This window comes from Aricia agestis, chromosome 15, assembly GCF_905147365.1.
Source record: "Aricia agestis chromosome 15, ilAriAges1.1, whole genome shotgun sequence".
Classification (NCBI taxonomy): domain Eukaryota; kingdom Metazoa; phylum Arthropoda; class Insecta; order Lepidoptera; family Lycaenidae; genus Aricia; species Aricia agestis.
This window is the reverse complement of record NC_056420.1, coordinates 5,125,296-5,149,856: the sequence shown is the minus strand read 5'-3', so window position 1 is coordinate 5,149,856 and position 24,561 is coordinate 5,125,296.

The following is a 24,561-nucleotide window of genomic DNA, read 5'->3' as shown; positions in this document are numbered from 1 at the left end:
ACGGCGCGGCGCACATAAAAATAATGGAAACGCAGAATTATTCACGGGTTTAACGAGCCAAAGCCTTATTAAATAATAAGGCCTATCGTGATTAAATACGGTGAGAAAATCTGTGTTTGCCGAAACATTATGACGTAATTTATGTTTATGAGTAGATGAAGACGTGGGCAACTATAATTTTACAACATAAGAATTAAGAACAACTACTCATTGTTTCCCTTGTAATTTAAACAAACCTTGAAATACCTACTTCAACGTTTAGCTAATATATCAATACATAGAATCCACATTTTTTTATTTCAAATCATTTTCCCGGTTCTACAGCATCCATTTATACAAAAAAAAATTGAGGGGTGTCAAGGGACACCCGAATGGAACGAAGTTATTTGTTATGTTCAATAAACCTGTATGCATATACACTCAAAAAAAATATTAAGGGAAACGCCATCTATTGACGCCCAGGAATGCTAACAATGCGTCGCTGTTTATTTTAAAAAAACGCCATCTAGTTGACGCACAGGAGTACTAACTGTCAATGCCCTCTGCCTCTAACATGCAGGTACTAATAAAAAAGTGTCGAGGTCAAATCAAGGTTAAATATCATTCTGTCTAGCCTTCAGATTTACCCCGAACGCGCGATAAGGAACTTCGTTCCAAAACCACTTTCAAATTGTTAGTTACCCACTTCATTCACTAATGTCTTCGAGTTTGAAAAAATCTGTGAAGTTACTACTTACTAGACGCACTTTTGCTAGATTAAACTATTAATATGATTATAATTAACATTCGCGATAATATTTCTGTTTTAAATCTGACTCCCTCGTCTATGTATATTGTGCCCTCGTAGTAAGTGAGATATTATTAGAGAAGCAATAGATTGCAATCTGGGAGCAAAAGGGAAAACGAAGCAACACAAACAAGCATACATTTCCACCGCGTGGCAAAAATAGGGTAGAAAATTTAAAACTAGAATTAAGGAACACTTAACAGCATGGAAGAAGAAAACTGACAGATCTACATTTGCGGAACATCTAAATAATAATGGCCATTTCTTCGATCCTGATAAAGGCATTAAGTATCTACACGTTTTACCAAAAAGCAAGAAGATGGATGCATTAGAAGCGCTGGAAATAAATAGACACAAGAAATATGGGAATCTTCTTAACGATCAGACATGTCTCTCAAATTCTATATTATTACAGGATACTTAACATTTAATATTTTGGACATAATTTTAGTTTAAGTTTGACATTTTAATTTAGATATTAGAAATTTTATATTTTGTCATTGGCATTATTTTGACATGATTTATATGAATTTATTATCTTATGACATTATTTATATAAAAATTGACATTTTATGAATTGTTAAATATTATTATTTATTTATTATAGTTATAGGACATTTAAAGTCATTTATTTAATGTAATTATTGTTTTTTAATTTAATGATTTTCTGACTAATTTTATATTTATGTTGCTATTTAAGTACAACTCCTATTTTAGTCATTAATTTATCAATATCAAAGGTTTATATGAAAGGTTTTACATTTAAAATTTTATTTGTTTTTTTGGTAGAAAAGTATTGTTTTTGGTAGAAAATTGTACTAAATGGTAGAAATTTTTCATGACGCTGACAACCCTATTTTTGTTTACCAATTATTTAAAAATTTAAAATTACCTGCACTACACCTGATGATGATTTTATCGAAACCGGTCGTGTAAAACATAATTGTTATTAATAAAAGTGGAAAAAGTGCATGAAAAGTGTATATTATTACTGTGAAACATGAATTTCCACCAAGAAGTTACGGTACATTCAATATCATATAAAAATAGAATGGAGCACTGCGTCTTAAAAAGAGCACACTGTCTCTAAATAAAAAATATTTAGAGTATTTAGCAATGTTATTGAAGCAAAAAAAATTTGCTTCAAAAATGCGACAATGTAGAATAAACAAAACGGTACAATGGAAAATAAAGGCTTAGCAGCTCCAGCAAAACCAGTCAGTCACACCGTAATTGTGTAGGACAAAAAGTTTGTAATGCAAATTTGAGCTCAAGTGTACGAAGTTTCGGAATTGAACGACTCGACTGTACCGAAGTTAGACAATTTCTAAATTCGAATGATGCGAGTTCAGACAAAATTATACAGTCGCTTGGATGTTTTTATTCGTAAACACACAATTTGATATTCGTAAAAATCAACTTTGCCAACAAATAAGTAAATACAGCTTTAAAAGTATGTTTCAATGTTATACTTATTCCTTTGATTGAGTCGCACAAAATCTTATACAACTAAGAATAGAAATAATTTTTGTTACATTTCGTAGCTACCTACGCTGCGTCTACGGATGTCTACGCGCTACAGAGAAAAATAATATATTATTATGTTAACGGCTGCGTAAATATTTGAAGATCTTATACAGGCTGTAACAAAAATAAGTGATAATACTTTAGGGTTAACGTACGTGCTGCACGTGCCGACTTGACGTCAAAAAAGAGTGCTGCTGTCATGTATAACACGTCTCTTTTTACCGCGCAGTGTTACTATGATAGTGACATCTCGCTTGCTCAGGCCTTTGTTTCTCTATTCCGCTAGGTATATTAACTTTATGGTTTCATCACAGCTGTTACTCCATTCGATGTATTTAATCATCAACATTAAGAAAGGTATATTTTAATATAATATCATTATTAAATTACAGTATTATTATATTATACTATAAATCAGTGCTGCATCTTTATTCTGGCAGGAATTCGCTTATCGCTCAACCAATGGGTTCAATAAGAGTTAACAGACGGACTTGCAATATTATCTAATATATAAAATTCTCGTGTCACAGTTTTCGTTGCCATACTCCTCCGAAACGGCTTGACCGATTCTCATGAAATTTTGTGAGCATGTTGAGTAGGTCTGAGAATCGGCCAACATATATTTTTCATACAAAAAAATATATATGGCAAAACAACGTTTGCCGGGACAGCTAGTGTTATTATAAAGTAAAAACAGACATTTATACGACGACACCATGACGATGCACCCAATCTCTACCAACAAAATAGAAACATCTCTATAGAAAGTAGCTGTATAAAGTCCGTATGGTTGCGCTCTATCTTTATACAGTGTGTAACAAAAATAAGTGATAATACTTTAGGGTGTGTACGTGTTCCTTGTTGAGAGTTCACTGTGAAAGTAGCAGCGCTGAAAGACCAAACATTTTTTTCACTTTTGTATGGGGAAACTCGTGACGCTCGCGCTCGGGCCCTTGCCCATACAAAAGTGAAAAAAAAAATGTGTTTCAGAGCTGCTACTTTCACAGTGAACTCTCTACAAGGAACACGTACACACCCTAAAGTATTATCACTTATTTTTGTTACACACTGTATAAAGATAGAGCGCAACCATACGGACTTTATACAGCTACTTTCTATAGAGATGTTTCTATTTTGTTGGTAGAGATTGGGTGCATCGTCATGGTGTCGTCGTATAAATGTCTGTTTTTACTTTATAATAACACTAGCTGTCCCGGCAAACGTTGTTTTGCCATATATATTTTTTTGTATGAAAAATATATGTTGGCCGATTCTCAGACCTACTCAACATGCTCACAAAATTTCATGAGAATCGGTCAAGCCGTTTCGGAGGAGTATGGCAACGAAAATTGTGACACGAGAATTTTATATATTAGATAATATTGCAAGTCCGTCTGTTAACTCTTATTAAACCCATTGGTTGAGCGATAAGCGAATTCCTGCCAGAATAAAGATGCAGCACTGATTCATAGTATAATATAATAATACTATAATTTAATAATGATATTATATTAAAATATACCTTTCTTAATGTTGATGATTAAATACATCGAATGGAGTAACAGCTGTGATGAAACAATAAAGTTAATATACCTAGCGGAATAGAGAAACAAAGGCTTGAGCAAGCGAGATGTCACTATCATAGTAACACTGCGCGGTAAAAGGAGACGTGTGATACATGACAGCAGCACTCTTTTTTTTGACGTCAACTCGGCACGTGCAGCACGTTGACAATTAATCTCATAGCATTCATGTTCAATCATGCTTATGTAAGTGTACACGTACACATAATTTTACACACAGATGAAAACCAATTTCGGTTTCGTTTGACAGCTCGAGATTGTTGCTCTATTCCGCTAGGTATATTAACTTTATGGATGAAACATTACGAGTAGATTCAACGACCTCAAACTTTGTACAATAAGCAGGTGGCTCGGTATTGTTACAGCCTGATATTTTAAAAACTTTTTCCAGTACTATTCGTATTACATACCGTATATACTTTCCTTTATTTTTGGACCTAAACAATAAGAGAATAATAATTGTAATTTATATTGTTTTGTACAGGCCTTCAAACATGTCGTGCCATTTAGATAACAAGAGCGTGAATATGCAATGGAGACCCCAAAAACTATATTGATAACTTACCGGATCTATATAGCGATCTATAGCGATCCTGTGAGTATAAATCATAAAGTTAATATACCTAGCGGAATAAAGCAACAATCTGATGATCTCTAGCAGTCAAACGAAACCGAAATTGATTTCATCTGTGTGTAAAAAGATGTGTAGGTATACACTTACACAAGCATGATTGAACATGATTTCTATGAGATTAAATTGTCAACATACGGCACGTGCCGACTGGACGTCAAAAAAAGAGTGCTGCTGTCATGTATCACACGTCTCATTTCACCGCGAATTATTACTGATAGTGACATCTCGCTTGCTCAAGCCTTTGTTTCTTTATTCCCCTAGGTATAATAACTAAAAATATGAGAGTGTTTAAAGTACACAACTTTAAACACTCTCATATTTTTACCATAAAGGTATAGGACACGAGTATGCTCAGTTGTCGTATTGAGGCTGGCAGTCGCTGTAAGACGCCTAGTTAGTATGAACATTGTATTAGTTTCGTGACAAAAAATGCTATTAGTTAATTACAAGATTTTTTATTTCCTTTGTCATAAAATTTATATTATGTCCTACAAGTCGGAACTATAAGTAACTCTTTTGTGACAAGCCTGATATTTGATAAAAAAACTATTCTGGTGCGGATTCGAATAAATCCCTAAATCTCACCTCAGTGATTCCGGGCGACGGGCGAACTTCGAGCAGTAAAACAATTTGTATACGCTCCGATACAAATCCGATGGAAAAATTCCGTTCAAATCAAAGAACACGCGCAATAAAAAACTTATCCAATTTGTAACTTCTCTATTTCAACTGTATGGATATACGAGAACGTATTTTCGCGAAAGAATACACAGCCCCTAGCCAACACGTTTTCTTTATCGCTTTATCGCTTCTTTATAGAAACGACGATGAAAATGTATGGTACGGAACACAAGCGTTCGATAATATGAAGTCGATATGTCATGTCAATTCCATACATTTTCATCGACGATTCTATAAAGAAAACATGTTGTCTAGGGGCTCTGATTCGATATGAAAAAGGTGGATGTAATTAAAAGTTTCGAAATTAAAATCTTTTGCGCGAGTTAAAAAAATACCGGTGCAAAGTTTCTGCTTGGGTGCTGCTTGAATAATTTTTTTGTTTTTTGAGAATACTTCTTACGTTTGATTCTCTTCTATGCATACCTACTCATATTATTATAATGCGAAAGTGTGTCTGTCTGTCTGTCTGTTACCTCTTCACGCCCAAACCGCTGAACCCATTGCCGGGTATGGAGATAGTTTGGGTCTTGGACATAGGATATTTTTGATAAACGAACCTAGTCTAGTGATAAAACATAAAATGCAACAACATATTCATGTAAAGTCAATGTAAATGACAAATGTCAATAATTAGAAAGCTTTGGAGCTGTTAATTAAATAGCATCAGTGAAAATAAATAATTTATCATTACGCCATAATATTATGTAAAATTATACTTTTGATGATTGACAGAAGCTATATTTTTCAACATTTTTTTTTTTATGAAATAAGGGGGCAAACGAGCAAACGGGTCACCTGATGGAAAGCAACTTCCGTCGCCCATGGACACTCGCAGCATTAGAAGAGCTGCAGGTGCGTTGCCGGCCTTTTAAGAGGGAAAAGGGTAATAGGGGAGGGTAGGGATGGAAAGGGAAGGGTTATAGGGGAGGATAGGGAAGGGAATTGGGCCTCCGGTAAACTCACTCTCTCGGCAAAACACAGCGCAAGCGCTGTTTCACGCCGGTTTTCTGTGAGAACGTGGTATTTCTCCGGTCGAGCCGGCCCATTCGTGCCGATGGCTCGAATCATGGCTCTCCCACTGTAGGTGCTGGGATATAAGCGTGGTGGTTAGATTTTTCTATGCAAACATAATTCATATTTTATAGCTTTTTTCTTCCTATTCTTTTCATAATATATTGTCATCGATAGCTTATCTATAAATGTAACATGACAAATTTCAAAACCAGCAAACATTCAATTTCCCCGGTCGTACAATGGAACAATATGGCGGCGTACATTGTGAGCCGATCGTATTTAACTTGCGGAAATGCTAACGAAGCCGATCCATTGTCTTAGTTCGAACAAGAGTATTTTAATCGCATCGAATTGTGTTAGAGTCGAGACCCGAGATGAGATCGGGATCCATAATGAATTGAATTACTACTTAGTTTTGGCGTTTTTGTGTCTATTTGTAGAATCGAAGACACAAAAAATCGTGACGGACCAATAAGCGATGCTCGCGCTGTCGAAGTTCTCTGATGGCGCGGCCGCACATGTGTCTATCGTACGCTTCGTGCTATGAGACGATACCATTGGACGATACACGCAGATCGTCCAATGGTATCGTTTTAAGCACGAAGCACTACGCAGGTGCGGCCCGGGCATGAGCGAAAATATATCTTATTATAATAGGCTTCTTACAGACGAACGGTACTAGTCGACTGCTGTCGACAAGTGCCTTCTGTAAGAAGCCTTAGTTGACAACTTAGAAGTGGCTTGCAGCCTGACCAAGTTACTGAGTATGTCGTCTGGTCAAAGATTGGTTTCCCACTTTTAATTCCGAAAACCATTCAACATAGTACAATAGTTACGAGTTATAATATTATACCTTTTGGAACGAAGTTCCTTATCCCGCGTTCGGCGTAAATCTGATGGCTAGACAGAACGACATTTGACCTTGATTTGACCCGACACTTTTTTATTAGTACCTGCATGTTAGGGGCAGATGGCGTTGATAGTAAGTATTCCTGTGCGTCAACCAGATGACGTTTTTTTTTAAATAAACAGTGACGCGTTGTTAGTATTCCTGGACGTGAATAGATAGCGTTTTTTTAATTTTTTTGAGTGTATATGTATACAGGTTTTTTGAACATAAATGAATAACTTCGTTCCATTCGGGTGTCCCTTGACACCTCTCAAGTTTTTTTCTTCGAACGGGGTATGTGTGTGTGGGACTCCTCAGTCGTGGGATTTACTCAATAAACACCCATGGTTTTCCACTATTCTCTTGAGACAATGTTGCGGAACGATAAAACCTACCACAACGACGGGTAGGTACCGTTAAGAAATTGATTCATTGGCAGTTGACGGACCTTCGTTATTTGGTCACGTAATGTTAACTTAATGTAAGTCGTCATCTCTCGGGGCTAAGATTGACAAAACGCAACCAAAAGACGATGGTCCGCCATGAATAAACTTCTCTGAAAGAACATGCTGACACTGATAGTAACTAGGATTATAGGTGTGAGTCGGCATGACCAAGCAAGCTACCTCGCTTTGAAACTTTAAGTATTCCCACGATCCAGCAAATAATAGTTACTTGTATCATTATTTTAATCTCCAATACCCAATGTCGTGTATTTTAGGTATTACAGCGTCCAATTTATAAATGTTTTCGGCCTGACAGCGGTGTAATCGGCCGCAAAACTATGTTGAGGGGACGCAATTAAAATGTGGGAATAATTGAACAACGGAGCGGGTCGATGCGTTGCCTGAGGCGACAGTGATTCTGAATAAAAATGCAATTATTATCTATGTACTTATTTACTGTAGGATAATTAAAGACGTGATTGGAAGAAGCAGGTAAATAACTGGTAAGTAAGGTAAGCCCTAAACGCTCAATTGCGTTTAGGGCCGGATAAGTAGGCCGTAAGGTACAATAAGGTACAAGCATGAGCATGAGCATGAGCATGAGCATGAACATGAGTCTGGTCGGCTACTTGACATGAACGGATTGTCGCCAGCAGTTAAAAAACAGTAAATAAGCATTACGGAAACTTCCGATACCATGATCGGCTTCTTTACAGACGACTCATCGGCTGGTCGGCCAAATTCATGATCGGCATATCTCTAGTACTAAGGTGAGGCTACAGTGCAGACAAACTCACAAAATACTAATTTTTATGTACGGTCATACTTTATTAATTCATAATATAATTCTTTAAACAAAATTAATAATTAAGAGGGCCTCCCGTACAAAAAACACATTTTTTTCTTATTTTTCTCTATAGTGGTACGGAACCATTCGTGCGCGAGTCCAGCTCACACTTGGACGACTTTTTATAATATTATAAAAAATCGGCCAAGTGTAGCTCATATGAGCGATCTTGTATCCCGTTGAAGTCACTCATAAATTGTGATATGAAATTTTTACTTTGCGTGCGACAACCAAAAACTTCTATTTAAAATGAGGTTGAATGGAAGTCTTTGGCGACAACTACTTTTCTAAAACATAATAATAAACAAGATTAGGATACATTTTATAACTAGCGGTAGAAAGATTAAAAAATAAAATATATAACTTTACGACTAGAAATGAAAAAGATAAAACCTGAAAACTGAATAATATCAGAGTCAAAAGATTAGATAGAATTAAATAGCTATAAAAACCACCATGACGGTATACCAAAATAAATTAACATAAACAAAGTCTTAAGTAAAAGGTGCAGCTAATATTGTTTAAGTATTCATCCTTCTATCCAGTTCTAGCTATCGAAGGCGGGTCGAGAGTCGAGGGTGCTCCAGGGCACATATTCAATTAAGCTAGTCAAAGAACAAAAGACAGAGGCAAGTGACTACAAAGAATATTATATAATGATGCCTCCGCCTTGCATGCTCACGAGGTACATAAGATTAAAGACGTATCAAACGTAATGAATACTGGTATAAAATAGAATGTTTCTCGCTATTTTATTTGCACTGATATTGGTTAAAAAGTGACGCAATGCATATTCTGCTTTAGTTTTTATTTTAAATTTAAAATGCCCTAAAACAGCCCCGAAATAGGTGTTTTGTCTTGAAATACAACAGACGACAGTGGGTTATGATTGATTACTATTGCCACCACGATTGCGAAGCTCCATAGTGTCTAAACACACTATGCCGAAGTTACGCGGCGTAATTTCAGCATGATTCCGCCTGCAATGTATTTTAAATTACCGATGACACACTGTAACTTCGCGTTCCGTCCGTATATTGTATGCGACTATGCGTTTGACATTGCGGACGTAATCATGTAGAAATTACGCCGCGTAACTTCGGCCTAGTGTGTTAGAGACACATACAGCAAGCACAGTCGACGTATATTGGCAATCATAGATGAATAAACGTTCCCTTTTAATGGTCCTTCGTCGCCCAACACACAATCATCCACGTAATGTAACTAAAATTGAATAACAATGATAATTCGAAATGGATATGTCCGCGCAAATTGTCACAATGACATATCGACGATTCTGTTAATCTGTGCGAGATTGTTCCTATCCGAGGCCAATCCGGCTCTGATTGCAGCTCTCATGTTACATCATTGTACAAAAATTGGATGACGGCTGATACGTTCAATTGGCCGTTTATGTTGTTCGGTATATTGGTATTGTGTTGCAGTGTTAAATTATGTTTTTATAGCTTTATACGTAGGTTCTTGCTATGTCTAGCAGTAGAATACAAATTTTATTAGAGCTTAGATAGGCTTACTCAGTATAATATCATTGGTTATAATAATATTCAATTAAATTTATAAATTTAATATTATTAATTTCAATGCTTTTAAAAATCACTCTCAAGTTAAGAACGTAACGTTGCAAACGAAGAAACGAGTAACTGAATAATCCATATCCATACTAATATTATAAATGCGAAAGTGTGTCTGTCTGTCTGTCTGATGTCAGCGGTTTGGGCGTGAACAGGTAACAAACTCTTCACGCCCAAACCGATGAACCGATTTAGCTGAAATTTAGCATGTAGATATTTTGAATCCCGGGAAAGGATATAGGATACTTTTTATCCCGGATAAATGTACGGTTCCCACGCGATAAACAAATTTTGGCGCAACGGAGTTGCGGGCGTCATCTAGTATCTTATAAATGTTACGTATTTAGGCTTTATCAAAACACTTCCATGCCGAGCTTATCATTGCAAACCCTAAAAAGCGACAAAACACACACTCAATGCCAGTTTAAAGCATGATACATATTATCTACATACATTTATTTACTATGTTAATAATAAAAGGACGCTCTCTAATCCACTAACCATACTGATGATGTCAGTAAACCAAGTTTAAGCTCTTAGAGCGGGTCGGCTGACTAATCGCATCTAACTGTAAAGTGCAGACTCGGTCTCTAGATAGCAGGGGACTGAGGCAAGGAAAGCAGTTAGAAATAAAATATTGTGGTGCACGCTTTGTGCGTTCTATTTTATTTCTACCTCCGCGAGAAACTCTTTTGCTGACGTATATTGGGTTACATGTAGGGTGACGATGAGTTTAGGTGAGAAGGGAATGACTGAAAAACGGACTTATAAAATACTGAGAAATAATAGTCAAACGCAAACGTCACATCTAAAAACTTTATGGTAGATCTACCTATTTCACCTCCCTTTTCTACCTATCTACCAACTTCGGTATCAAATCTACCTATTTCTCGACAAATCATTGTTCACATACAAATCGTTACACACTACTGGGATACCATTTTGGTACAAATTGAGTCGTCTTGGCACAATACTTCCTTCAGCAATTATCATTTCAAAACAAAAACGGACAGCTACGGTCGCCATTACACGAGTTGCAGCCTGCAGCTGCTGTTCTGAGCCGTTCGTTCACTTTCGGAACGCAGATTAGCCTGTAAACAGTATGAAACGTTACAAGAGTGGTGACAATAATATAATACATTTGTTTTTTTCGCGAACCGGAACGTTTAACATTTTGGAACGAAACGTTAAGTCGGATTTACACGGTTCAATCACATTGAAAGCAATTTCGTCAATACGTATATAATATTATGTAATCAATACGTGTACACTCAATATGTGCATTCAATACGTGCAATGTAATTGAAAGCAATATTGAACACAAATTCACAAGTATCACGGAAAAGCCACGTAACTATATTATATTAGGAACTGATTGTACAGAAGAGATTTGTTAAAATATACGTCCTATCATATTATCTGGTTTGGTAATGTTACTAAATCTTATGTAGATCTACCAATTTTTGGTTCTAGCATCTACCTAATTCTACCAATTTTTGGCATGACGTCTACTGATTTGCTAAAATTCGGTGTGACAACACTGGCTTTAAGGTTTAAATCTTTCTAGACAACACTCTTATTTTTCAAAGTACATAATATATAATGTAAAGGTTTGAACTATTTCTAGAAAACACTACTTTTCATCCAACATAGAATGTATTATTTGGCCACTTCTGTAGCCATGGCCCAAATGATATAACGGCCCCATTGTACACAAACCACGAGACGTATTGAATCCCGTCAGTCCACTGCAATCAATTATCTTGTCCCTCACACCGACCGCCTCAAGTGGGGTACTGATTTTTCCTTTCTTCGTCATCACCATGTGACTTTGACGTACATAGAAATGTCTTAATGTAAGAAGACCCAAATCAAAGAAAAAAAAGGCATTAACATATTTTTAATAAATAAAAAGGCTTCTTTTTATTTAATACTTACTCGTATAAATTATGCTTTAAACACTAGCGGTGTAAATAAAAATAAAAATAAGTAAATAAAAGTGTATCTGTTACCTCTTCAAGCCCAAACCACTGAGCTGATTTTGCTGAACTTTGGTATAGAGAACTTTTTTTTGGTTCGTCAGCGGGATTCGAATCCGCGACGCCCGTCTTGAGCTGCCACACACCCAACCAATTGAGCCACAGAGGTCGTCGAAAGTAAACGTTTTTATTTTTTGCAGAGTGCGTTTTCATTTGCCACGTTACATTACTTTCATCAAAGCTTTTAATCATTAACCAGTTTTACGAGCAAGAAAACAATTAATTCCTTATTTGAGGGAGAAAAGAAAAGGATTTTCTTTCGGATACGCATGAACCTTCTCGGAAGTGGATAAATAAAAATTCCTCTGGAATTCCCTTGTTAGGTAACGTACCCATCAAATGATGCGTGCTGGTCCAATGCTGATTTATAAACTTCGCTTAATTCTATTTGGAGAACAATCCAATGTTGTTCAGTGATAAATTATATTTGATTTCAGCTACATTTGTAAGATTTCGGTACAGATAGGATTCGATTTCGCGGAAAGGCAATTATCGTTTTGAACAAAAATGTTTACTTAGTAATAATTAATATGCCTTTTGTACTCTAACTTTTTTTTGGACGCTAGCCGCGTACTGACCAAGCGAGCAGCCTCGTGAGGCAGCCTCGGACATTTGCCGCGGTACGCATGCCGCGCGAGGCGACCTCGGTCTGTATTTTTCTAATCGCGGCTGCCTCGTGCGGCAAGGCTGAGCCATCGTAAGGTCGAGCCAGCATCGACGCTCAGTTTAACTATTCCTCCTATTTGTGTAATCAGGACATTGCGCATCCCAAAGTCGTCTATATTCACCATATAGTCGTATTAGTTTAAGACACTGTTCTTTATCCATGACCACAGAAACGGATCTAGTCCATGACACATAAGTTCAACACGCAACGAATAAGCGAGGCAAAACACTCCCGTCTTGAGGCGCCTTTGAGCATCGACAAAAACCGACACCCTCGGCTCAGGACGCGGCACGCTCGGGCGAGGCAACGCATGCGTTTGCTTTTGACGAGGCACGTCCTGACCGACCAAGCAACTGCCTCGCGAGGCTGCTCGCTTGGCCAGTACGCGGCTAATGAGGCTCCAAATTATAAGAGTATAGAAACCGTCTATTACGGCTAAAGTAGCTGTTACGTTCCAGAGGAATTTTTATGAGGCTTCTGCGGAACTCGGCAAGCAGGAACGTTCTTCACCTGGTTTATATGTCCCTGTGTGAATCCGTAATTTGCTACTGCCTCACTATATGGGGTGGTGCTGGAAAGTCTACTATGATACATCTGGAAAGAGCTCAGAGATCGGTCTTAAAAGTAATGTTGAGGAGGCCTCTTATGTATCCTACAAAACTATTGTATAATGAACTATCTCTACTCAATGTAAGGCAACTTTATATTCTAAAGCTAGTTCTAAAACAACACCGTATATGTCTTCAACGTGGTGACTTTTCTAATATTAGTCGTCGAGTTTTTAGGGTTCAAAGTGTCAAAGTAAAGTCCACTTTTGCCCAACACATGCAGGAATTTATGCTTACCTTTATATACAACAAAGTCTTAAAAGCTTGCAGCCTCCAACAGTGTACTGTAAAAAAAGCTAAAAAGGAAGTATACAAATGGTTATTTTGTATTAAAAAAAAACGATTCTATATAATTAGATAAAATTATTATTATTGGTAAGACCACTCATGGACTCCACGAGACAGGCCAGACCTAGTGTGGAGTCCACTAGTAATTAAGTTGTACTTTGTAAAATTTAATGCAATAAACAATTATTATTATTATTATTAGCAGTTAGCACGATAGCGTGTTAAGTGTGCGCGAGACGCCATATCATCCATAATTAATTGCTAAGAGTGAGCGATATTACCCTTGAATCTCTCTATCGAGTTTAATAAAGCTTGGTAGGTTAAGATAGTTTTTATTGTGTCACCTCACGACATATAATTATTTATAGTAGTATACTGTATAGCTTATAGCTATGTCATCTTGGCTACTCCGAGCATGATAATAGTATCTGACTGAAATTCAATTAATTTGTTTTTGTTTTACAAGTAACAAAAATTAAAAAAAAAATGTATCCTTAAATGTTCAAAATGATGCTCACAGCCATTAAAAGTATAGTTGTCAAATAAAACCAACATATTCCCGTTGTAGCGGCGGGATGTTGAGTCACCTCGTATGACACTACAAGCTTTATTTTGTACAATCTTACCTATAAGTTTTAGTGTATGAAGTGTGCAGAAGTCAGGAAAAATAATTCTCTGTTTATACCATGAAAAACATAAAGAAAATAGTAATCGCCTGAACAGTCTGGTATCATCCTCATTACAAAAAGATCATAGTCATGGTTCCCTACAACATTTTTTTTTTATTAGTATCGATCTAAGCTAATTTTTTGTGAGTAGCTTCATTTTGATAAGACGAACAACATTTCTATACTACACTCGGGTTAACTTGTCGCCAGCGGTCATTGACCCCCTGTCAAAAACCTGCCACCTTCCATATAAACCGCGATTGACAATGATGTGTCAGATATTGTCAATCGTGGTTTTATATGGAAAATGACAAGTTTTTGACAGGGAGTCAATGACCGCTAGCAACAAGTTAGCCCGAGTGGAGTATAACTGAAAAAAATCATTGAAAGTGGCTGTCAAACAAGCCAACGCGTTTACGTAAAAAATTTGAAAAATATCACGTGAGATTGGGGGGTGGGGGGTTGAATAAAATCTCACGAAATTTCACTGGGGGGGGTTCGAAAATTTAAAAAACACCTCTCGTAATTTGTGGACGCCCCCTTAAATACTTGACGAGTTGGGCTAAAAGCCACCGTTATTGACGAGTTGACCTTAAATCATTAAATTAAATGGTGATATTCAAGGAATTCGTGATTCAATCAAATAGCAGATCACTGCGATATATACCTACATAATATATTCTTACACAGCAAGTTAATCTTTAAAAACTACCCGACAATACAAACCACAAATCTTATTACATAGAAACAAATAGAACAATCTTAGTTGGCGCTAATAATGATATATTATACGGGATATTATGATTTAATTAATTATTGTTGTGTCGTTAAAGGAATATCACCTCTATTGTGATGAGTGAAAAGGTATTATTTGCGTGATTGATTTAATATTTGGCTAGGGCGTGACGTGTACAAATGACACACAGATGGACACAGGGTTAGATCCACAATGACATGATAATTGATGGCCCGATGTCTTAGGATCACACACTATAGTCAGAGTAGACAGAACTGGAGTACCTCGACTTCAAACAAACGGGCGAATATACGCGAGTTGGGCGCGAATGAGACTTTCAACATGTTTCACAATGCTGGGTAACACGTCAAACGTATAAATTTCGAGATCTCTTCTGAGTCAGCCTACTCGTTAGTTGTGTTTACTCTGCTATAGTATAAAATAAAAAGGTGTCAATAAACGTGTTCAAAACTATTAATATCTGTTGACGTTTGACGTTGACGCATGTTGTTCTGATTCTGGCTCCGTGCTTAATTCTTGAGGAGCTTGTGTTTTGGACGATAACACAATATCAAACTCGCGACCTCCATCTTAAGTATTAAGGCGCTGTGGTTGTTGCAACTACGTAAAATGAGTTTTTAAATAATGTTTTTTGTAAAGAAAATGTCATTATTTAAGTATAAAAAAGTACCGTTTTAAAATTGAGAAAATTTCCTATACGCAAAGGTACACAATTTGAAAAATTCTGCTCGATAGAAAAAAATCTCAAAGATGACTGTTATAACACTGTTTTTCATAATTAAATCATTTTATGGCTAAATTACACACTTTCTAGTAAAAACAAAAAATTTAGTACATTTGTCGTAACCTAACCTAAACGATTTGATATATTTGATTTATGTTATACTAAAAACAAAAGGTTTTTTCTCCTATTTCCTATTATCATGGCACGCGGCGAGCGTGTAACCGCCACTGTACAAGGCGCGCATAACATATGAATGTTATTTTAATGTCCTTTACGTCGTCGTATTCGTACTGGCAGACATCGACCTGCTTATTTTAGGGACTACTGGGCCTTAATGCGCAAAACCAATTGAGAAATAAGAACCCATAAACAACAAAAATTGTTAATCTATAGTCTGTTGTAGACCTAATTAGTATCTCTTAGGGTAAGGGTACAACAAGACGCAATAAAGAACGGCGTTTTTAATTGAATCTAAGCTGTTCTTTACTACACCAAAAGATACATTATATTTCAAAGATAGAACCTCCCTTAAAATTATAAAGTCGCACCTCGTTGTGACCTAGCCCTAAAATAACAAAGTCTTCATGAATATTTACAAAGGCTATCTGTAGACAAATGTAAGTGACCGACAAATAATGTGTGTTTACTCAGTCCAGTCGACACCCGCGCCCCCATCAGTCAGGCTTTGGCCGCTAAAATATTATCTTAGGAAGTGTCTGATGTAACTGATCCTTGAAAGAGATATTCATTGCTTACTATAATTTATTATTATCACACATTAAGGCATATTAATATATTATACTAATAATAAAAATGTGAAAGTGGAAAAGGTCTGTCTTTGTAACTGTCTGTTTGCTTGTATTGTTTGTAGCCTCTTCAACGCTTACTCACTAACGCTAATAAATGATAAAAATGAAGGATGAACATTCCTGGATTTTTTTATCTTAATCTACAGTTTCGCACAGTAGGTAAATGATTTTAGGAATTATAAAGTTGCGGACAATGAATTGTGATAAATAGACAAAAAATACTACCCTTTCACAGGCCTCCTATTTGAAAAGTCTACACTTTACGCACTTCACATAAAGCAGGTAGATTTTACTTTAGACACTTTCAAACTCAACTTTTACAGCTTCACATTATTTACGAGGTATAAGGAATAAAACGCAGTGTTGCACTTGGTAGGTAATAAAGTTGACTGGAACAGAGCGCTGGCAGAGACCCAGTCTGGATATATCCTCGAGAGCTTTTGTTGAGGAATGTAACTCGCAGCATTATCCGCTTAAGAATGAAACTAATGCTTCAAACCAAAGTGCCGAGGATCGGATGTATTTTTTCTATTGTCTGCCTTTTCCAAATCGGCTTGTTGCATTTTAGTGCAGATGTTAAAAATGCTAGCTCATTTAACATATATAAGAAAAAAAACGATTACAACACATTCACTCAATTCTATAAAACATTAACCATAGAATGAATCTGCTAAACGTAATAATATTATGTAAGCAAATCTCTGGTACACCCGAACAGATTTTGCTTATTCTTTTTGTAAATAACGCAATAGATCTGACGGGACGATGCCATCGCGTCGAGCCCGTTAGTTTATATTTTATAAAATAATAGTAATTAAACTTAATACTTACTTAAAGCAAATATAAAATATATTCTTGGTGGAACACAAATTAAAACAACTTATACTACTGTTTATTTATATTACTGTAATAATGACCACTGTAAAAAATGTAACTTTAGTTTTAAGTTCCCATATAAGTGACTGTATGTCTTCTGAGAATAAAGTCTTTAAACCTAAACCTAAACCAGTGGGTTGAAATATTTTAGACGCGCGTTGTCAGAAATTTTGTGGCACAGAATTTTGTTAAACACCTTAAATTAAACCTTAAAATATTAAAAACATCACCTTAATTAAGAGTAAAACTCAATAAAAAACTAAGAAACAATCAAATGTATCCTTAAAATATCCGGAATAAAACTAGATGACCCGGTACTCTACGTATCATTTTCCTTACCCATTATACAAACCTTTCCTGGACTGATATAATATTTCAACACTAAAATTAGCCAAATCGGTTCAGTCGTTCTCGAGTTTTAGCGAGACCAACAAAAATTTAAATTCATATATTTTATTTATTAATATACATTACACCAACTCTCTGATCCAGAAAAGCGGAGCTTACCACGGTTTTTGAACAGATTTAATCTCATGTAATCATTAAAATAAATGGTTAATAACATTGTAGTTGTAAGCCGCTGCTTAAATAAATTATGGTGAAATCGAAACACAATTAACATGAATAAATTTAAATTTAATTACACGAATGTAACTCATGCGATAAATCACATACACCATATTTTTCTGCTCCATCGGAAACCGTATTTCATTAGATTTGTAAGGTTCAAGTTTTTGATTAAATTAAATAGAATAAATGATGTAAAATGTAAAATGTTTAAATAAAATACTTAAATAAGTAAATAAAATATTTACACATTTATGGAATTATCAAAATATATTTTAGTTAATTATTTGATCATAAAGAGAAACGGATGTTCATAATATTATTTTATACTAACGCTAGTCGAAAGTCAATAACGGTGGTTAGTTTAATATTTAATTTTATAAATATTTTAATGTTAAAAATAAATACTAGAAATTATTTAAATATATATAAATATTACAAACAATTAAAATAAGACTTAAAATTAAAAGCGGAAGCGGAAGACTTAAAATTAAAAGCGGAAGCTATTTAAATTGCGCACTAGCGCCACAAGCGGAACTCACACTTTACCCGCCTAAATTATTAAAAGTAGAGAGGGAACTGGGGACTGGAAGGTTTTTTCCAGCCTCCAGGACAGTTGGTGGAGATCCTTCTTAGAGGATAGTCCATAGCAGTAAAGTGTGAGCTCGATGCTTGAGCTATAAAATATAACTATAATTACTGTGAGAAAGTAATTGAAATAGTTAGAGAGGAAAGTGTTGAAAAGTATTCCGTGTTATAAACGTGATTGTGTTAAGTTATTTGAATGAGTGATTGGAGAATTAATGTAATAAACAAAGTGATCGTAGAGTTTGAGTTTTATTTTAACAATAAGTGTACAGTATTGTTTTACAAATCAGAAAGTGGGGATCGACACTGTTACGGATTATGGATGGGCAACACCGTGCGAGTAAAAGTCGCAATCTTGTGACTCCAACCAGGAGCTTCGATCAACGTGAAAGCTATGATGGCACGGGTCACATGCGAAGTCGCAGTCCCATCCTTCAGTGTTATCCGGTGCGCATTCGCGCCAGTGTTTCTGAACGCCCACGAAATAGTGGCCAACATCGAAGCCGTACACGAGTGCGGTCAAGATCTCGCACACACTCGAGGTCACGCAGCCGCATGCGCTCACGATCACACAGCCGCATGCGCTCACGATCACACAGCAGCATGCGCTCGCAGCCACGCAGTCGCAGTAGGAGCCACAGCAACTGGCACATGCGGGAACAAGAACTTGAGGCAGAGCGGAGACGCATTCGGCGCTTGGAATTAGATTTGCAAAAAGAACGCGAAGAAGTTCACAGGCGTGGCAGCAACCGAAGCAATCGTTATAGAGCAAGGCGAGACGGCGAGAGAAGGCGACACGGCGAGCCATCAACCAGCAGAAGGTCACCTCAAAGGTCACGTAGCCCTGTTTTTAGTAGTAAAGACATATTTAATTTGATACAGTCTCTTAAAAATGGTTTTTCGTCCCAACCAACTGCACAGGGTGAACAGAATCATAGTAATAGACGTATAGATTATCAAAACATTGTCCCTGAGTTTGATCCCTCTATTAAAAATCAGCGTATAGATATTTGGTTAAAAAAAGTAAATGAATGTGCCTCTGTGTATGGATGGGACGAAACCACTACTATTCACTTTGCAATGCAAAAATTACGGGGACTGGCTAAGGTTTGGGTTGCAAGTTTAGATACCATGTTATATTCTTGGTCTGAGTGGCAAAATTTGCTTATAAGTAATTTTCCTTGTGAACTAAATTATGGCCAGTCTCTGGAAGATATGCTTAGGCGTCGAAGTAGATATGGTGAACCAATCGAAGTTTATTTCTATGAAAAACTAGCTTTGCTTAATCAATGCGATATTCGTGGAAAGCGGGCCGTGGATTGTATTATCCATGGTATAAATGATAAAATTATAAAATCTAGTTGCGTTGCTCTGCAATGTTCAGAACCTAATCAATTGCTTAAATTTCTATTAAGTAACAAAGAGACGATGAATTCGCAAATTGTCCCAGCCAGGAATAGAAGTACTGTCGGTGCCGTAAGTGATAATGGTCAAAATAGTAAGCCTAATAGAAAACCAATTCAAAATTCAATATTCTGTTTTAACTGTAAGGACAAGGGTCATTTTTTCGCACAGTGCCCAAAGACATTATTAGTTTGCAAAGGCTGTAATAAAATAGGACACACAATTGAAACATGTTTTAAAGACAAAAATTCTAACTCGATAGATTCTATTAAAAAGACCATGCGAATTGCTAGTTCAAATGAAAGTACTAAATTTGTAAAGCAGGTAAAGATCAACGATGTTACGTTAGAAGGTTTTGTTGATCTAGGTAGTGAAGTCACTCTAATTAAAGAATCCGCGTCAAAAGGATTAGGACTCTCTCATAATGGACAATCGACAGCGATGATAGGTTTCGGAAATACTATAGTCCAGTCATTAGGTACGGTTACGGTTGATATGACAATAGATGATGTGAGCGCTTTAGTTGGATGTAGGGTAGTTAAAGACGAATATTTAGAGAAACCATTGTTGATAGGCCAATCTTTTTCTGAACAACCGCATGTAGTTATTTACAAAGACGCCACGAGACTAAATTTTTTAACTGTAGACTCTATACTACCGGCAAATGATGAGTGTACTGACACTGAAGAGTCATTGATTAAAGTAAAAGTAAAAAGAAGTGTGCCGCTTCACGGAGTTGCGAATATTAATGCCTATACTGGGACAAACTTCACTGGTGACATATTATTAACCACTAAGCTGATAGGAAAACCCAATGCACAATATATTGTATATGGCGGTGTATATAGTGTAAATAATGGAAATTTAAATGTAACAATAATGCCATGTTCAATACCAACCATATTTGTAGAAAATTTTATATTTGCTCGCGCTCAGAAAGTAGATATTGTTAATCGAGTTACTTCAACTGACGTGTCGGCTGATTTCGATAAATCTCTTTCACATATTGATAAAAGCCAAGTAAAATTAGGAGAAAACGTTTCAGAATATGATAAGAATCGGCTTTATGACTTACTTGACCGGTACGTAACTTGTTTTGCAAATGATATGGCGAGTTTAGGTTGCACGACTACTACAGAGATGGTAATCGAGTTGAATAACAAGCAACCTGTCGTGTATAGGCCCTACAGGCTGTCTCATCATGAACGCGATAATGTAAGGCAAATGGTAAAAGACATGTTAGATGCAGGTATAGTCAGGGAGTCCGTGTCTAGTTATGCGAGTCCAATCATTTTAGTTAGAAAAAAAGATGGCACTACAAGGATGTGCGTGGACTACAGGAAATTAAATTCTATTACGATTAAAGAGCGCTATCCTATGCCACTCATTGACGACGAAATTGCTAGGTTAACCGGCCAGGCGTGGTTCATCACACTGGATCTAATGTCTGGATATTATCAGGTACCAATTGCTGAACCATCTAAGCATCTAACTGCGTTTGTCACGCCCGACGGCCAGTACGAGTTTAATCGAATGCCGTTTGGTCTGGCAAACGCACCGGCTGTTTTCCAGAGGATGATGAACCGTGTTTTGGGTTCGGCTCGTTTTGATAAAGCGACAGTATATATCGATGACGTATTGATATTTGGACGGGACGCTAGCCAGTGTTTAGATAATTTAGAATTAGTATTGCAGTTATTAAAGGAAGCAAATCTAAAATTAAACTTATGTAAATGTAGTTTTTTGAAAAATAAAATTGATTATCTCGGATACGAAATAAGTTCGGACGGAGTACGCCCTGGCGAAACAAAAATAAAATGTGTGAGTGATTTCCCTTGTCCAGACAATGTTCATGGGGTCCGCCAATTTCTTGGTCTTGTTAGCTATTTTAGAAAATTTATCGAGGGTTTTGCGATGATAGCGTATCCACTAACTAAACTTTTAAAAAAAGATACCTGCTGGTCATGGGGTGAAGAACAAACCAATGCATTTATGGCTTTGAAAGAGCGACTAACAGTACGACCGGTATTAGCTATATTTGATCCGTCAGCAGAAACCGAGGTTCACGCGGACGCAAGTAGAATAGGCATTGGTGGCATTCTAATGCAGCGTGTTTCGGAAAAGGAGTTCTTTAGGCCCGTCGCATATTTTAGTAGGCAGACAGCACCAGAGGAGAAAAATTTTCATTCATATGAGTTGGAGACTCTGGCTGTTGTCTGCTCTCTCAAAAAGTTTAGAGTTTTTCTACTCGGTAAACCGTTTAAAATAGTAACCGACTGTAGCGCGCTACGGTCAACGTTCCAAAAGCGTGATTTAGTACCAAGAATAGCGCGTTGGTGGCTAACTCTGCAAGAATTTGACTGTTCTATCGAATATAGGGCAGGTAAAAAGATGTCACATGTTGATGCTCTTTCTAGGAATCCGGTTGAAGTTTCTGTAGGTTGTGATACTGAACCCTTGCCAATTGTTTTGTCAATAAGCGATCAAGATTGGCTTCTCACTCTGCAGTTAGGAGACTCAGAATTGCGAAGGATTAGGGATATCCTGAATTCTAAATTAGATGACAAAGGACTAGAATACATAAAAAATAATTATGTTATACAAGATAATAAGCTATTCAGGTACATAAATGGTAATAAATCTGATATTCGTTGGGTGGTACCTAAGGGTGCGAGATGGCAATTATGCAGGATGAATCATGACGATATAGGTCATGTAGGTTTTGAAAAAACTATAGATAGAATCAAAAGTAAATATTGGTTTGCTAAAATGAAACGGTTTGTTAAGAAATATGTAAGTGCTTGCATAGAGTGCGCTTATGCCAAAAAGTCCTCAAATAGTCGCGAAGGCCTTTTACACCCTATAGAGAAAATTGGAAAGCCTTTCCACACCCTGCATATTGACCATCTCGGGCCCTTCGTCAGGTCTAAACGAGGTCACACCCACCTACTAGTAATTATAGATTCATTTACAAAATTTATTTTTATAAGACCAGTCCGCAATACGAATACACAAAACGTTGTAAGAGTTTTAGAAGGAATTTTCGACACGTTTAGATCCCCAGAGCGTATAGTAAGTGATAGAGGTAGCTGTTTTACATCTAATACTTTTAAAAAGTTTTGTCAAAATAGAGGTATTAAGCATGTATTGAATGCGGTAGCGTGTCCTCGTTCAAATGGTCAAGTAGAGCGCTACAATCGGACTATTCTTGATTCATTAACTGCACAAAATTTAAAACACAATGAAAGAGATTGGGATAATCAATTGGGTAAAATACAGTGGGGACTAAATAATACTATCCAGAAATCCACAGGTAGAGCTCCATCCGAGGTTATGTTTGGCACATTAATGGTTAGCGAGGTAAACCCAATTTTGAATGAAATAACTGACGAAACTCGAGAAACGGTAGACATAGAAACATTACGAGATAAAGTTAAAGAAAATATTAATAAAGCCCAGGCAATACAAAAAAAGAATTATGATAAGGGTAGACGACCGGCGCGCGTCTACAATAAAGGCGATCTTGTCAAAATAGTTAAAACTGCATTTAATAACAGTGGCAAAAGTACTAAACTCATGCCAGTTTATGAGGGACCGTATAGAGTAGCCAAGGTCCTAGGTAACGATCGTTATAAACTGGCACCAATACCAGGTTTTGAAGGCATGAAAAAAAAGCGTAAAACAACCGTTGCTGCTGATAGGATGCAACCATGGATTCATTTGTCTGCTTTACAAATCGATGAGAATAACGATAACGACGATGATGATATAGATGTCAATATAGACGATTGTGATTAATTTTTATTTTTCTTATATTCTATTTAAATATATTGGTTCACCAAATCTATTTAGTGTGGAAATGTATGAATACTTGTATTTTTTTTTTTAAGTAAATTTAAAGTGTCTGAATTTTCTAGATAAAGTAAATAAGTAGTACTCAGAGTGAATTTTGTGAGTGCAAAATAAGGTATTCGAAGTGAAGTTTTGAGTGAAATTTAAGATAATCAGAGTGAAGTTTCTGAATAAGATCTAAGATACTCAGAGTGAAGTTTCTGAGAGTAATTTAAGATACTCAGAGTGAAGTTTCTGAGAGTAATTTAATAAGTTACTCAGAGTGAAGTTTCTGAGAGTATAATATTAAGACACTCGGAGTGAAGTTTTCTGAGACTAATTTAAGATACTCAGAGTGAAGGGTCTGAGATTAATTTAAGGAATTCGGAACAGTCTTATTTAATTTATAATTTTAAGTGCTCAGAGTGAAGTTTCTAAAAATAAATACTACAGGAATAAATTATCTACGTGTAATTAATTAAAGTATGAGCAACTATTTATAAATGAAAAATAAATTCAATATATAGATAGAGTTAATTTAAAATATACTAAATTGTACTTTTGTTTTTTTTTTTTACTGATTTTATGTCAATAATAATAATTGTTACTTGGCCAAGTGTAAGGTTTCACCAGATGTGTGTGTGTGGGGACCACACACATGTCAGGATGGACGAGTGTAAGGTTCAAGTTTTTGATTAAATTAAATAGAATAAATGATGTAAAATGTAAAATGTT